The sequence below is a fragment of the Berghia stephanieae genome, chromosome 6, assembly GCF_034508935.2.
Source record: "Berghia stephanieae isolate SIO BIC M18660-M18661 chromosome 6, UCSD_Bste_1.3, whole genome shotgun sequence".
Lineage (NCBI taxonomy): Eukaryota > Metazoa > Mollusca > Gastropoda > Nudibranchia > Aeolidiidae > Berghia > Berghia stephanieae.
In genome coordinates, this window is record NC_088365.1 from 22,308,401 (window position 1) to 22,325,193 (window position 16,793).

Below are 16,793 nucleotides of genomic sequence, written 5' to 3' on the forward strand. Positions count from 1 at the left end.
GATATAACCAACATTTAACCCTCTCCTTACCAACCACAGGAAAATCGTCACATTCGTTACGATACTACCAACATTTAACCCTCTCCATACCAACTACAGGAAAATCGTCACATTCGTTACGATACAACCAACATTTAACCCTCTCCATACCAACTACAGGAAAATCGTCACTATTCGTTACGATACAACCAACATTTAACCCTCTCCATACCAACTATAGGAAAATCGTCACATTCGTTACGATACAACCAATATTTAACCCTCTCCATACCAACTACAGGAAAATCGTCACTATTCGTTACGATACAACCAACAGTTAACCCTCTCCATACCAATTATAGGAAAATCGTCACATTCGTTGCGATACAACCAACATTTAACCCTCTCCATACCAACTACAGGAAAATCGTCACTATTCGTTACGATACAACCAACATTTAACCCTCTCCATACCAACTACAGGAAAATCGTCACATTCGTTACGATACAACCAACATTTAACCCTCTCCATACCAACTATAGGAAAATCGTCACATTCGTTACGATACAACCAACATGTAACCCTCTCCATACCAACTACAGGAAAATCGTCACATTCGTTACGATACTACTAACATTTAACCCTCTCCATACCAACTACAGGAAAATCGTCACTATTCGTTACGATACAACCAACATTTAACCCTCTCCATACCAACTATAGGAAAATCGTCACATTCGTTATGATACAACCAACATTTAACCCTGTCCATACCAACTACAGGAAAATCGTCACTATTCGTTACGATACAACCAACATTTAACTCTCTCCATACCAACTACAGGAAAATCGTCACTATTCGTTACGATACAACCAACAGTTAACCCTCTCCATACCAACTATAGGAAAATCGTCACATTCGTTGCGATACAACCAACAGTTAACCCTCTCCATAACAACTATAGGAAAATCGTCACATTCGTTACGATACAACCAACATTTAACCATCTCCATACCAACTACAGGAAAATCGTCACTATTCGTTACGATACCACCAACATTTAACCCTCTCCATACCAACTACAGGAAAATCGTCACTATTCGTTACGATACAACCAACCGTTAACCCTCTCCATACCAACTATAGGAAAATCGTCACATTCGTTGCGATACAACCAACAGTTAACCCTCTCCATAACAACTACAGGAAAAGCGTCACATTCGTTACGATATAACCAACATTTAACCCTCTCCTTACCAACTACAGGAAAATCGTCACATTCGTTACGATACTACCAACATTTAACCCTCTCCATACCAACTACAGGAAAATCGTCACATTCGTTACGATACAACCAACATTTAACCCTCTCCATACCAACTACAGGAAAATCGTCACTATTCGTTACGATACAACCAACATTTAACCCTCTCCATACCAACTATAGGAAAATCGTCACATTCGTTACGATACAACCAATATTTAACCCTCTCCATAACCAACTACAGGAAAATCGTCACTATTCGTTACGATACAACCAACAGTTAACCCTCTCCATACCAACTATAGGAAAATCGTCACATTCGTTGCGATACAACCAACATTTAACCCTCTCCATACCAACTACAGGAAAATCGTCACTATTCGTTACGATACAATCAACATTTAACCCTCTCCATACCAACTACAGAAAATCGTCACATTCGTTACGATACAACCAACATTTAACCCTCTCCATACCAACTATAGGAAAATCGTCACATTCGTTACGATACAACCAACATGTAACCCTCTCCATACCAACTACAGGAAAATCGTCACATTCGTTACGATACTACTAACATTTAACCCTCTCCATACCAACTACAGGAAAATCGTCACTATTCGTTACGATACAACCAACATTTAACCCTCTCCATACCAACTATAGGAAAATCGTCACATTCGTTATGATACAACCAACATTTAACCCTCTCCATACCAACTACAGGAAAATCGTCACTATTCGTTACGATACAACCAACATTTAACCCTCTCCATACCAACAACAGGAAAATCGTCACTATTCGTTACGATACAACCAACATTTAACCCTCTCCATACCAACTACAGGAAAATCGTCACTATTCGTTACGATACAACCAACAGTTAACCCTCTCCATACCAACTATAGGAAAATCGTCACATTCGTTGCGATACAACCAACAGTTAACCCTCTCCATAACAACTATAGGAAAATCGTCACATTCGTTACGATACAACCAACATTTAACCCTCTCCATACCAACTATAGGAAAATCGTCACATTCGTTACGATACAACCAACATTTAACCCTCTCCTTACCAACTACAGGAAAATCGTCACATTCGTTACGATACAACCAACATTTTTCTTACTCAAATTGTTATTGTACACCATAAAATTTAAAGAAAATGAACAGTGTGTGGTGGAGCATGTTTTGCTAAATAAATTATTTATGGCAAGAACGTTACTGCTATTATGTCTGAGTTATAAAAAAATCTATTTTTGAGGTAGTTGGGTGTGAAGTTTTTGGGAAAATCCTGAAAATGGCTGGTATGGAGAGAGTCAATGCGTGTCTTTCCAAAAGACTTGGTTAATTTAATGACATCCGACTGATGACAGATGACTAAGTGACTATTCACTTTACATTATTTTAATCTTCATACACGGAAGGTGTGGGTGTATACGTCACCGATTCAAATAAATCGAGATAACGAGATAAAGTAAATTTTACAACAATAGAATTAACAGTAAAAATTGAGCATTTAAATAGCGCAATATCCACTAAACGTGCTCAAAGCGCTTTACAAGGGGTCCACAGCCAAATCAATACTTGACTGTTAGGTGATATTACAATAATTTTTTTACCTGTTACGTCAGGTACTCATTTTACACATGAGTACGATGAGAGAATGTGAGTAATGAGCCTTTTCCAAAGTCGTGTTTCAGTATAACCAGGTCTTCGGGGATTATTTTGGGTTTTGTGGACTGGTGGTATAACAACAAGCCTGTGATTTGTAGGTCCTCAGTTCGAGTCCCGTTGACTTTGGGCTGCGCAGTCTCTGAAAAGAAAAAGACTTTTTATAATCACATTTTCTTGGGAATGTTTCTTTAATATCTGACAATGGCGAGAAGAGAAGCCCTCTTTCAAGGCAATGCGACTCCCAGAATGACGTCAGGTTGTGAAGTCTGCATCCCCGCATGCCCCCCCCCCCCCCCCCCCCCCCGACGATCAACTAATTAGTCATGGGATTGAGTGAGTGAGTGAGAGTGGCTCCCATACTCCCATAGTCAACGGGATTTGAACTTGGGATCTACACGTCACACAGGCTTGATGTTATACCACTGGACTCTAAACCCCGAGATAATCCCCGAATACTTTAGTTGATCTAAAAGACGACTTGGATTGTTTACCAAGTTTTTAAGTGTAACCGCTTTTCTTAGATGTTTATCAACTTTGTACCGACCTCTTTAAAAATCAATTTACGTGGAATGTTTACCCAAGTCTCGAGTACTCGTACCTATCACGAACACGCTCTAATTAATTTGCCATTTATCCCTACGTGTAAATTATATAGGATTTATTCACCCTGTCTGATTTTACCGATGTAAAATATTTGTCAGATTGTTTCAACAACAACAACAACAACAACAAAAATTGAGTTTTTATAAAGCGCAATATCCACTAAGCGTGCCAGTACATAAATGAATGAACACAAGAATGAAACGTGCTCAAAACGCTTTACAAAGATTCCTGACCAAAAGCAAAACGTAACATGTAGTACAAGACACGGTGCTTGGCAGACGACATTACATTTTTTTTCTGACAGGTTCCATGCCACAACGCTGTTACGCCAGGTACTCATTTTACACCTGGATACGGTGAGAGAATGTTAGAAAAAAAGCCTTTTCTCAAACTAAACTATGAGCGGGAATCGAACCCAGGACCTTCTGATAAGAAGGCGAGTGTCATACCACAAGACCACATAGCTGACTAAAGTATAGAAGTCAGAACGTGAAAAGCAAGAATTCAAAAAAAGGTTATTTAGGACAGTAGCCTTTAATACTCTCGTCCCAACTCGACATTCATTTGACAATATGTAAACAAATCAACCCATGAACCAATCCAAGAAGTTTGACGGATTTCTTAGCACCTGTTGTTACAGTCAATCCCAAGGCGTCTATTGAAATGTTCAAACGTATTATATCATAATATTATTATAATATTATCACGTTAATCCTTATACAATCCACATAGAATTTCAAATTCTTTCACACCATGAATTGACCGTATAATAATATGTTTATTGAATTAGTGACGCATTCTTTATCTCTTTTTAGGCCGGGTTGGATTTTACCAGTATCCTAAGATTGAATCAGAATAAACCAATCGATTGGGAATCGACTAGCATCTAGCTGAAGATTAAATTGGGTCTCAGTTCTCTTTTGGTCTGGGCAATTTGGTGCGTAAGAATATAAATAAATCTAAAAATTACGTGAGAAATTGTGATTTGAATAAAATCGGGTCTCGACATTAAAGGGGTAACTGATATGACTATTTGTTTATGAAAAAAAAATTATGTCACGTTTAACAAGCAGGGAATGTAAGAAGAAGAACAAAGTATGAAGAAATTAATCATTTTTTAAAATCACGTTTTACAGTAAAACGTCTGATATTGGCTAAGAAAAAAATATGTAATAAAAATATGAATGGTCATCTGTGGGAACACGTGACAGGAAATTAGGCAATGTATGAATGACGTAGGCAATTCATTCAGAGGACTAAAATGTCCTTGAAGCAGGAAGATATCCCAGATTTACCTGCTTTAAGCATGTCATGTATACAGAACATTTCTGGGAATTAACCATGGTGAATGTCTTTCACAATGCTTTATCTTTTCCCCATATACATTTTGGGACCTCCTTTTCAAAGAGTGCAAGGCACCTGTTAGGCAGAAACTTTTTGTACTGGCACTATAATTTATCAACCGTCACAGCAAAGTTTTGCAATCGTTGACAACCATTTCACACTGACCACGATCAATATTGCTGACCATTGTTTCAAATTAGAGGCTGACCTGTTAATTTATATTTATAGAGAAGAAGAAGAAGAAGAAGAAGAAGAAGAAGAAGAAGAAGAAGAAGAAGAAGAAGAAGAAGAAGAAGAAGAAGAAGAAGAAGAAGAAGAAGAAGGCTGAATAGCGACGCACAGTTACACCTATGTGATGAATTCTTTTGATATTTATTTGTTTCATGGCAACGTTTCACTCATTTACGTATTAAACGTTGTATGATTGTTCGTATTAATGAATGGTATGTACTTCAAACTTTAACGTTTAGAGTTCTGCTTCAAATCCTCGGAAAAATCGTTCGTATCAATGTTTTTGTCTCAAGGAAATCGAAATGGCGGCGGCCTTGTTTACTTCCGACACAAAAGTGCACCACTAATTTCATCTTATTTCGCGATTTGTTGATTGAAGACCTATCCTTCGCTTAATATTATATAAAGCATTGTATGATGATTTAGAATTACAAAGAGGCATCAAAAATAATAAACCATCCTGTTGATGAAGTAGAAAGAATTCATGGAAAAGCAATAGAAAGGAAAGCATTCTCAATTACCAACAATAAAAAAACATATTTTATACCATGAATTTGATATTTTGGCATCTGGGAGAAGTTTTTGTCAGATTAAATGTGGAACTAACAAGTATAAATCAACGTTCGTTCCATCAGCAATAAAAATGTTGAATATTTCATATGGTACAGCAAAACCAAGGATTGATGCGTTGACTGATTGACTGATTAATTTGTTTAATGTTAGGCTAGATGAAGTGACCAATTGATAATGATGATAATATTTGGTGTTGAATTGCCAAGAATGTAACGAATTGAAAATGAAATGAAAATGTTGATGTTGTGTATGTCGCATGCGTGAAAGAAAGAGAGGAAGAGAGAGAGAGAGAGAGAGAGAGAGAGAGAGGAGAGAGAGAGAGAGAGAGAGAGAGAGGTGTCTGTTCAATGTTATAGTTATCATATAACGTTATGACAAGTGTAACTAAATGACAAATTGCCATATTTGTGGACAATAAAGATCTATTATTATTATTATTATTATTATTATTATTATTATTAACAACAACAACAACAACAACAACAACAACAACAACAACAATAACAACAACAACAACAACAACAACAACAAGATGGAGAAAGGAAAAAAGAAAGAAAGAAAGAGCGAAAGAGCAAAAGAAAGAAAGAAAGAAAGAGATGGCTATTTACAGGGAATGGAACAACTCGAGGTGTGATTTTCATTGTTTTCCAAACTATATTAGATATGTCGACATGCAGCTATGTATTTGACATCGATAATAAACAACAAAGTCTAATCCCCCCCCACACACACACACACAAACACATACACACACACACACACACACACACTTTTCCAATATATTCTCCTTGCCCCCTGCTGAGATCAATATCGTCGATCCATTGTCCATTCATTCATATTTCATTTAACCCTTTCAAAGCGAGGCAGAATATTGTTTTGGAATCAGAAGTTTTCCTATTATGTATTTATTTCGTTTTAACTATAGACATGACGGGCGCTTTTACTATTAAAAAAAAGAGAAAACGGTGAGAACGGTTAATATCAGACCAGATTCGATTTGATCCCCGCATGTAAAGAGTTATGCTGGGGTTATTAAGGTACAGTCCATGCCGTATATTGGGGATGCCGCTTAATTAGGACAGCCACTTTATTGGGACGATTTCTTGGGAACGGAATTTTATCTATATAAAATCTTATACCCATTCCAATTCCCAGCCGCTTAATTGGGACGAAATTTCACAATGACCTTCCCAATTAAAGAGCTGTTTTCATTGTCTTCAATCATTTCTTCTTTCTTCTTCTTCGTTCCCGTCACGTCACATGGTCAGTCCGGTCTGGTGAATGAAGCCCACAGTGGTCCTGAGGTCGTCCTCACTGCCGTACAGCTTCTTTGAGTATGGGGTTGGGTCAGGCCAGAAGTTCCTTCTCAACTGGTTGTACCTTGGACATTCAATTAGGACATGATGTCCATTGTCATTTTCAAGTCCGCATAAAATGTAAATTAGTCAACCGGGTGTGTGGTTGTACTGTTCATCACAGAGGTGTGAACAATAGAACTTACCTGTATCCCCTGGTGATGTCTATCGACTGCCATCGTCACATTCAGGGTCAGAGGTCAATGGCCACGATGCAAACTGACCATTGCGTGCGATGGAAAGGAGTGATGGCTTATCCACCAAATGGTTTGTCTCTTCAATGAGATGAATGCATAGACAATGCATTCTTGTCCTGTTGCTTTCTTATGCGCAAAGGTTATGAGTGTCAAATTCATTAATTGTTTTGTGCAGTAAATTTGTCTCTCATTGTTGGAGGTAGATTAAAGTGTCGTTTGTTTGTTTTATGAAGACGTGAAATATCTGATAAACGTTGTTGCAATAACTAACATATAAAATTATCTTTCATTAGAAGTTGCATTGCCAGTCACAAGTTTGGATAAATGCAGAGTGGACTGTGGTAAATCTAAAAATATTGCTCAATTTCATGGCCGTCGCTTTATTGGGACGCCGCTTATTTGGTACGATTTACCGGGAACTGAGCGGTCCCAACAAACCGGCTTGGACTGTAGTACAATTTGACATAATAATATATGAGGTGTTCATGACTCAATGGTCGTGTCAAAAGATCGTTTTCCTAACGATTCGACTAAAATGAAAAGGCAATAATTTAAATTTAGTTTTTAGGAAAAATGGCCTAAAAACTAGGTATCGAGCAAAACAAAACCCTAAAAAACACTAATATTTGTGTTTGACGCTTTAAAAGCAATTCTATTATTTATTATTATTATTATTATTATCATTATTATTATTATTATTATTATTATTATTATTATTATTATTATTATTATTATTATTATTATTATTATTATATATTATTATTATTATATTATTATTATTATTATTATTATTATTATTATTATTATTATTATTATTATTATTATTATTATTATTATTATTATTATTATTATTATATTATCATCATTATTATTAATATTATTATCATTATTATTATTATTATTATTATTATTATTATTATTATTATTATTATTATTATTATTTATTATTATTATTTATTATTTATTATTATTATTATTATTATTATTATTATTATTATTATTATTATTATTATTATTATTATTATTATTATTATTATTATTATTATTTATTATTATTATTATTATTATTATTATTATTATTATTATTATTATTATTATTCATCTCATCATTATTATTATTATTATTATATTATTATTATTATTATTAATTATTATTATTATATTATTATTATTATTATTATTATTATTATTATTATTATTATATTATTATTATTATTATTATTATTATTATTATTATATATTATTATTATTATTATTATTATTATTATTATTATATTATTATTATTATTATTATTATTATCATCATTCATCATTATTAATATATTATTATATCATCATCATCATCATCATATTATTATCATATATTATTATTATTATTATTATTATTATTATTATTATTATTATATATTATTATTATTATTATTATTATTATTATTATTATTATTATCATTATTAATCATTGTTATCATTATTATTATTATTCAATAATCCAATGTTGTGATCCCATTGTAATGCTTGTATGATATGATTATATCGGGGTGATAACGTGACTCACACACGCCACCTGGACGCAAATTGATTTCGATTCACGACAAAAATATGAAAATAACAAGGTTAATTAAGAACATTTCTAATCATTGTTCAATGGGGTCTGCCCAACGTGCACTAATTTTCGGGTCTGAGAACCAAAATCGTTACGGTCGCATTGTTGTAATGGATAAACTCTCAAACCAAGGCAACATATTCTTCGTTACAACAACGTTAAAACGAGCCCAGAATCACGTTCAGTTATCAGACCTGCAAATATGTTCACGTCGGTTCTGCCCATAGCTATCTTCAATTCATGCTGATCAGCCGAAATTGTTAGCCCTCCAGATTTTGAAATCCGTCACTAATATTTGACACGTATGATTTGGCAGTGACACGAAGCGGCTAGAAGCTGTGGACTGTAACCTGAAATAAACAAAAGAGAGTAAAATAACAGTTTCAAAATAGAAGAAAATACCAAAACATGGAAAGTTTCGGGCTCAAAACCCTTCTTCAGCCAACGACAAAAAAAGCAATAAAAATATAGATACATTACTAAAAGACCAGGTCTTTGTATTTATGTATTTATTGTTTTTGTTTTGTTTTGTTTTTTGCCGTTAGCTGAAAAAGGGTTTTGAGTCCGAAACGATCCGTGTTTTCGTATTTTGTTCTATTTCGAAGCTATTATTATATTCACTTTTTGTTTATTACTTAATTTGATTTGGAAATTGGTTTCGCATAAAGCTAAGGATATCAAGTTCGAAGTTGACGCCACTCAGGTCTTTGTTATTGTTTTTTGCCATCCGCGTTTATGAGTAATTCTCACTAAACTGTATTTACCAGGCTATAAACGATTATGGCTACACACAGTTTTTGTGTGTTGGCCAATTAATTATACCTCCGGATGGCAATGTTGTGAACTTCTTAGCCAAGTGTATAGATAGTATGCGCTTGGCTAAGAAGCTCATAACATTGCCATCCGGAAGTATAACGGACCAACACACAAAACTGTGTGTATCCATGAACGTTTATAGTCAGGTTAATACAGTTCAGTGAGCATTACTCATAAACGCGGATGGCAAAAAAACAATAACAAAGACCTGAGTGACGTCATCTTCGAACTATCTATAGATAGTATGCACTTGGCTAAGAAGCTCATAACATTGCCATCCGGAAGTATAACGGACCAACACACAAAACTGTGTGTATCCATGAACGTTTATAGTCGAGATAATACAGTTCAGTGAGCATCACTCATAAACGCGGATGGCAAAAAAACAATAACAAAGACCTGAGTGACGTCATCTTCGAACTATCTATACTATCTATAGATAGTATGCGCTTGGCTAAAAAGCTCATAACATTGCCATCCGGAAGTATAACGGACCAACACACAAAACTGTGTGTATCCATGAACCTTTATAGTTGGGGTTAATACAGTTCAGTGAGCATTACTCATAAACGTGGATGGCAAAAAACAATAACAAAGACCTGAGTGACGTCATCTTCGAACTATCTATATAGTAATTCGGAGAGATAACATCGAGACAAGACGCTCAGGGACTCCTTCCGTATGTCGTGGGTGTTCAATGTCAAGTAGGTAAACACAGCATTTGGCCATTGGTGGTATGTGTTTAAGTAAAACAGTCACCATTTCTAGCCGCCATATCAATCATACAAACCAAAAAAAAAATGTGTTTACTTAAAAGTTCATAGTTTGTAAGAGAGAATCTAATGAGAGATAATAAATAAATATATAAATAAATAAATAATGAATTTGTATAGCGCCTAAACATCCAGTTAATCGTGCTCTACATAAAAAAATGTTTTTAAAAAAATAATTTGTGAAAGAATTCAAAAATAAGCATGATTACAGAAACAAAATCTCATCAACATGTATTTCATAAAAAATAAGCCGTACGCAGTGGCGGTTCTAGCCTATTTATAGTGGTGGGGCAAAGATGATTCGGTCATATATATATATATATATATATATATATATATATTATATATATATATATATATATATATATATATATATATATATATATATATATTTCAACTTTTTAAAAATAAAATATTTCAACCACAAATAATCACATTCACAATGAAATGACAATACCAGTAGATTTTAATTATTCCAAACGTAATCAAAAATGAATCACGAAAGAGAATACAACAACAAAAAAAATAAAGCGACGAGGCAAAATGCGACAACACCTTGACAATACAAGTCTATTTCGTTCACTCGAAAAATTAAAGAGATGCTTTAATCCCTGAACGGCGAGATTGATATTTCTGTTACATTTTCAGAAGTACGTAGTAACTTTAAAGTTTTCATCGAGAAGCAACAACCGCGATATGACTCGAGTTTCATTCAGAGCTCAAATTGCATCATTTTTACTGCTCTCTTGGTGGTTAGAATGATTGTGCCGGTGGTGGTAGTGGTTGGAATAATGGTAGCGGTGGTGGTGGTGGAGGAGGAGGAGGAGGAGGAAGAGGAGGAAGAGGAGACGGTGAGGGAGGATGTAATTATGGTAGTGGTTTTGGTGGTGCTGTTGGTTAGAATGATAGTTGTGGAGAGGATGACGAAAATTATATGATGATGTTGATATTGTTTTTATTGCTATTGTAGTACTTGTTGTTAATGTTGTAGTTGTTGTTAATGATGATGATAATGATGGCAACGACGATGTCGTCGACAATGATGATTACCGTACGAGATTACAAAGTTTATTCAATCTTAGGCTTTCGCCATTAAATCATACAATTTGATGACAACATACATGAAATTGAGGCTTTCGCCATTAAATCATACAATTTGATGACAACATACATGAAAGTGGAAAAAAAATGGAAATGGAACCAACCAAACAATAAATTGATACCATTAATAACCACAAAAAATACAACAATCGTAATACCACCAATACGTACAAATAATATAATAATAATAATAATAATAATAATAATAATAATAATATAATAATATAATAATAATAATAATAATAATAATAATAATAATAATAATAATAATAATAATAATAATAATAATATTACCATCATCATTACTACCACCACCATCACTATTACCACCACCACCATCACCATCATTATTACGTTTCCAATCCGTTTTTCTCGTTTTTAAAAAATTTGATACCTTAATAGACGAAAATTCCGGTGATTTTTTTAAAGGATAGTTAAAATAGCTACGATTTTATTAACCCTGAAAACTACGATTTTTATTTTCCTATTTCAAGTAGGCAGGTCTGCTATGACAAGTATCAGTTCCATAGTAAAAAAAAGACAAATAAAAACAAAGTTTACTTAATCTTAGGCTTTCGCCAATAATTCATACAATACAATTAAGACAAAATAATGCTACCAATCTCTCCTCATGCATTCGTTAGACTAAAACAATAACGACCGTGTTATCTTTACTCCTTACCCAACCAACCCCTAGCTTCCCGCCTCTTCATCGCGAACTATCTTATGTATGTATTAGCTTCAGGACGGGCAAGTACGGAATCTGCCCACCCTTCCTTTAAACGTCTTTATTTCCTCTATAACTTAGTTAGAATTCAACTCTCTCCTTTCTCAGAAGAGTATTTCTCGTATACTAATTCAATTGTTGAGTAAACCAAAATGGTGGTTGTATTTTATATATTTATTTAGTCGTGACTTCTGAATAAAAGTGTTTTATTAGAGGGAATGCAATAGAAAATACATTGTTTTGCAAAAATATTTAGTCTGGCAATAAAAATACAGCGGTAATTATTTTAAGAATTAAAAAAAAAAGGAACAAATTAATTTGTTTAAAACAAAAACAAAAAAAAAACAAAAAAAACAAACAAATAAGACAACAATTTAAATAAATGAATTTTGAGAAGCACTAAAGAAAACGAGAAAAAAAAAAGAAATAATTTAAATGGATAAACAAATATATTAAAACAACACAAGTTAATACTAACTTGATATAATATTAGTAAATTGATAAATTTAATTCAATATTGGAACCTTCCCAATGTTATTACATCAATGGTACCAGCACAAGTAAGGCAATAAAGAAGAAAAAGTTCGTTTGCCAAAATCTCTATTTAGTGCTCACTGGTTTATAAGGTGGGCTCATTTGAATTAGCCCGACCTAGAACTAGAGAGGCCAGACAGCAAAATCACCGTCAGGCGACGTGACGATGAGATGACGATGTGGGCGGAGTGGAGTCGTTGGGAAAGGGGGGGGGGGGGTGGTGATTAAAAAAGAACAGGAGCGTATCCTGGTTTATGCATTACGGGGTACATGGTGATTCGCAATCTATCAAATATACATACAAATTGATTTCAGTACGTAGTATCAAGTTTAAGTACTAACTTTTAAAATTATCTAATTTAAACTAGATTATTTCGGACATGGTAATACAGCTTATAACTTGAAAAAACAGGCTGGTATTTGCCCACCCTGCCCATTATTACCAGCCGTCCCTGGCCGTACGGAACAAATAATCACGGATCTATAGATAGACTGCTGCGAAAACCTGAACTCGAATTTAAGATTCTGATGAAAATTATGAATGAATGGATGTTTACCGACCTGACATAGACATGAATCGTCTGCCAGTAAGGGACAGGGTCAGCGACATCTATAGAGACAGGGTGGATCAGTGGTATGGTCTTTGCTTCGTACCCGAAAGGTACCGATTTCGACTCACGCCGCGTTGTGTGGCCTTGAGCATGTCACCTAGCCTTAGCGCACGTTGCGGCGCTGCACTGCGGCTGACGCCTGGGTGATTCCAGTCTTCCCTTGGAATAGACCCTAAAGACAAATTCCCCCTTAGGGATAAATAAAGGGAATTTATTATTTATTTTATTTTAGTTCTTATAAAAACCTGTTGAATACTCGTGTAGTTTCCTGTCCCTATTTCAATCTCGGGTAATAGGGTAGAAAAGTAGTGACGTCACATATTCTACTCTTTCGGTCATTGCGGGGGGGGGGGGGCGTGGGATTGGTTGTTGTTTTGTTTTGTTTGTTTTTGTTTTGTTTTTTTGGGGGGTTTTTTTGGTTGTTTTTTTTTTTGGTTGTATTTGTTTTTTTGTTTTTTGTTTTTTATTTGACGAGGGAAACAAGATATTGGCTGTTTAATGTTTCACTTTTGGGTATTTTTTCTCTATTTTTAAATTCCCACTGCAAGTCCTCTGGCAAATTATTGACCGGAAACAGAAACAAAGAAAGTGGCCTGTTGTTGTTTTTTTTTTTGTTGTTGTTGCTGTTGTTGTTGTCGTTGTTGTTGTTGTTGTTGTTGTTTTTGTTATTGTTTTTGTTGTTGTTGTTGTCGTTGTAGTTGTTGTTGTTGTTGTTGTTGCTGTTGTTGTTGTCGTTGTTGTTGCTGTTGTTGTTGTCGTTGTTGTTGTTGTTGTTGTTCCTTCCTTATCAAGCCATGACTCAGTGATACCATCTGACGGCTGAAACTAATTTAGTACGTATCAACAACAAAAATAGCTCAATAATGCTCGTATTGATTGGTGGTTCACAACCACATGGCGTGCCTCTCAAAATAACCTTGGTAAACTCACACACCCAGACCTGCCTAACACGACGAGAACAATTCGTAGAAATACGAATTTTTTGGCTCCAGCTACAGAGCTGCATAGGCCTCTTTGACTCAATAAAACTTGTTGAAAAGGAAAGGTTATCTTCTTAGAACCTATGACAAGATAGAGCAGCGTGTAAGGTCTTTGCTTCGTACCCAAAAGGTACCGAGTTCGATCACCCGCCGCTGCGTTGTGTGGCCTTGAGCACGTCACCTCTCGCCCTAGTTCACTTTGCGGCGCTGCACTAAATACGGCTGACGCCTGTGTTATTCCAGTCTTCCCTTGGAATAGACCCTAAAGACAAATTTCCCCTTGGGGATGAATAAAGGGAATTTTATTTATTTATTATTTATTATATTCAAGACTTTGGAGTATTTATGGGTCATGCTGAGAGCAAATTGTTTATTTCTAAAACCATTTAAAGTGATTTTTTCTTCTTTCTATTTTTTCCCCCTGGAAAATACGATTTTTTTTCAAATTTCAAGTTGGCAGCTCTGTATACACAACACAGCCCTAAAAATATGACGTCACAACGCAAGGCGAAAATCACAAACACAAACGGAAATTTTGAGTTGTTCCTATTAGTTCTCAAGGAAACAAATGGTTGAATTATCTATAGATAGAATGCGCTTGGCCAAGGAGTTCACAACATTGCCATCCGGAAGTATAACGGACCAACACACAAACTAATAGTCTTCAAAAGTCGTATTGTCACTTCCTTCCTAATGACGTATGGTAACTTAGTAACACTGGCTCTAAACTATCAGAACAATGGCGGACGCCGTATGAAATATTTCCCCGGCGAGCTTAAACGCGTATCCAGAGGAAAAAACCCCCATCAATTTGATCATGTATTGACTTTTACACATTCTGATCACAAGGCATATGAAAAGGGAATGAAAAGTTCTAGCCAGCATGAAGAATAAAAAGTAATGATTTTCTTTGTTTAGAACCAAGATGGCCGCCGTTGCCGGGCGCGTGACATCAGACTATTGAATCCAATTGTAACCATGAACTTTTATAGATAGAATGCGCTTGGCCAAGGAGTTCACAACATTGCCATCCGGAAGTATAACGGACAAACACACAAACTCTGTGTAACCATGAACTTTTATAGTCAGGTTAATACAGTTTAGTGAGAACAACTCACAAATGCGGATGGCAAAAACAATAACAAAGGCCTGAGTGACGTCATCTGCATACTATCTATAGTCTGGTTAATACAGTTTAGTGAGAACAACTCACAAACGCGGATGGCAAAAACAATAACAAAGGCCTGAGTGACGTCATCCGCATACTATCTATAGATAGAACGAAATTGACGTGACGTCACTAAGATTTTTGTTTTGTGTGTTGGTGCATTATATCCGGCTGGCATTGTTATGATTTTTTAAAGTAAATGCATTGCATTAATTGATTTAGCTATTGGATGCTTTATTTTGGTGGTCGTTGTTTGCAATGTGATGTAATAATAATAATAATAATAATAATAATAATAATAATAATAATAATAATAATAATAATAATAATAATAATAATAATAATAATAATAATATAATATTAATAATAATAATAATAATAATATAATAATAATAATAATAATAATAATAATAATAATAATAATAATAATAATAATGATAATAATAATAATAATGATAATAATAATAAAATAATAATAATAATAATAATAATAATATAATGATAATATAATAATAATAATAATAATAATAATAATAATAATAATAATAATATATAATAATAATAATAATAATAATAAATAATAATGATAATAATAATAATAATAATAATAATAATATATAATATAATGATAATGATAATATAATAATAATATAATAATAATATAATAATAATAATAATAATAATAATAATAATAATAATAATATAATAATAATGATATAATAATAATAATAATAATATATAATAATAATAATAATAATAATAATAATAATAATAATAATAATAATAATGATGATGATGAATATGATATAATAATAATAATAATGATATAATAATATATATAATAATAATAATAAATAATAATAATAATAATAATAATAATAATATAATAATAATAATAATAATAATATAATAATAAATAATAATAATAATATATAATAATAATAATAATAATAATAATAATAATAATAATATAATATCATCAATAAATAATAATAATAATAATAATAATAAAATAATAATAATAATATAATAATATAATAATAATAATAAAATAATAATAATAAATAATAATATAATAATATATAATAATAATAATAATAATAATAATACATAATAATAATAATAATAATTAATAATAATAAAATAATAATATAATAATATAATATATAATGAATAAATATAATGATGATGATGATGATGATGATGATGATGATGATGATGATGATGATGATGATGATGATAATAATAATA

At 33.1% G+C, this 16,793-nt stretch overlaps 1 long non-coding RNA gene across 1 annotated transcript in view; it reads right to left on the minus strand.

The window, feature by feature from the left end:
- LOC144975650 (uncharacterized) overlaps positions 1 to 3,037 on the minus strand; it is a 133,761-nt gene extending 130,724 nt beyond the window's left edge. Inside the window, exon 1 of the long non-coding RNA XR_013645958.1 lies at positions 2,872 to 3,037. This is a non-coding gene — a long non-coding RNA (uncharacterized LOC144975650). The remainder of the gene's footprint in view (positions 1 to 2,871) is intronic.
- Positions 3,038 to 16,793: the final 13,756 nt, after the last annotated feature.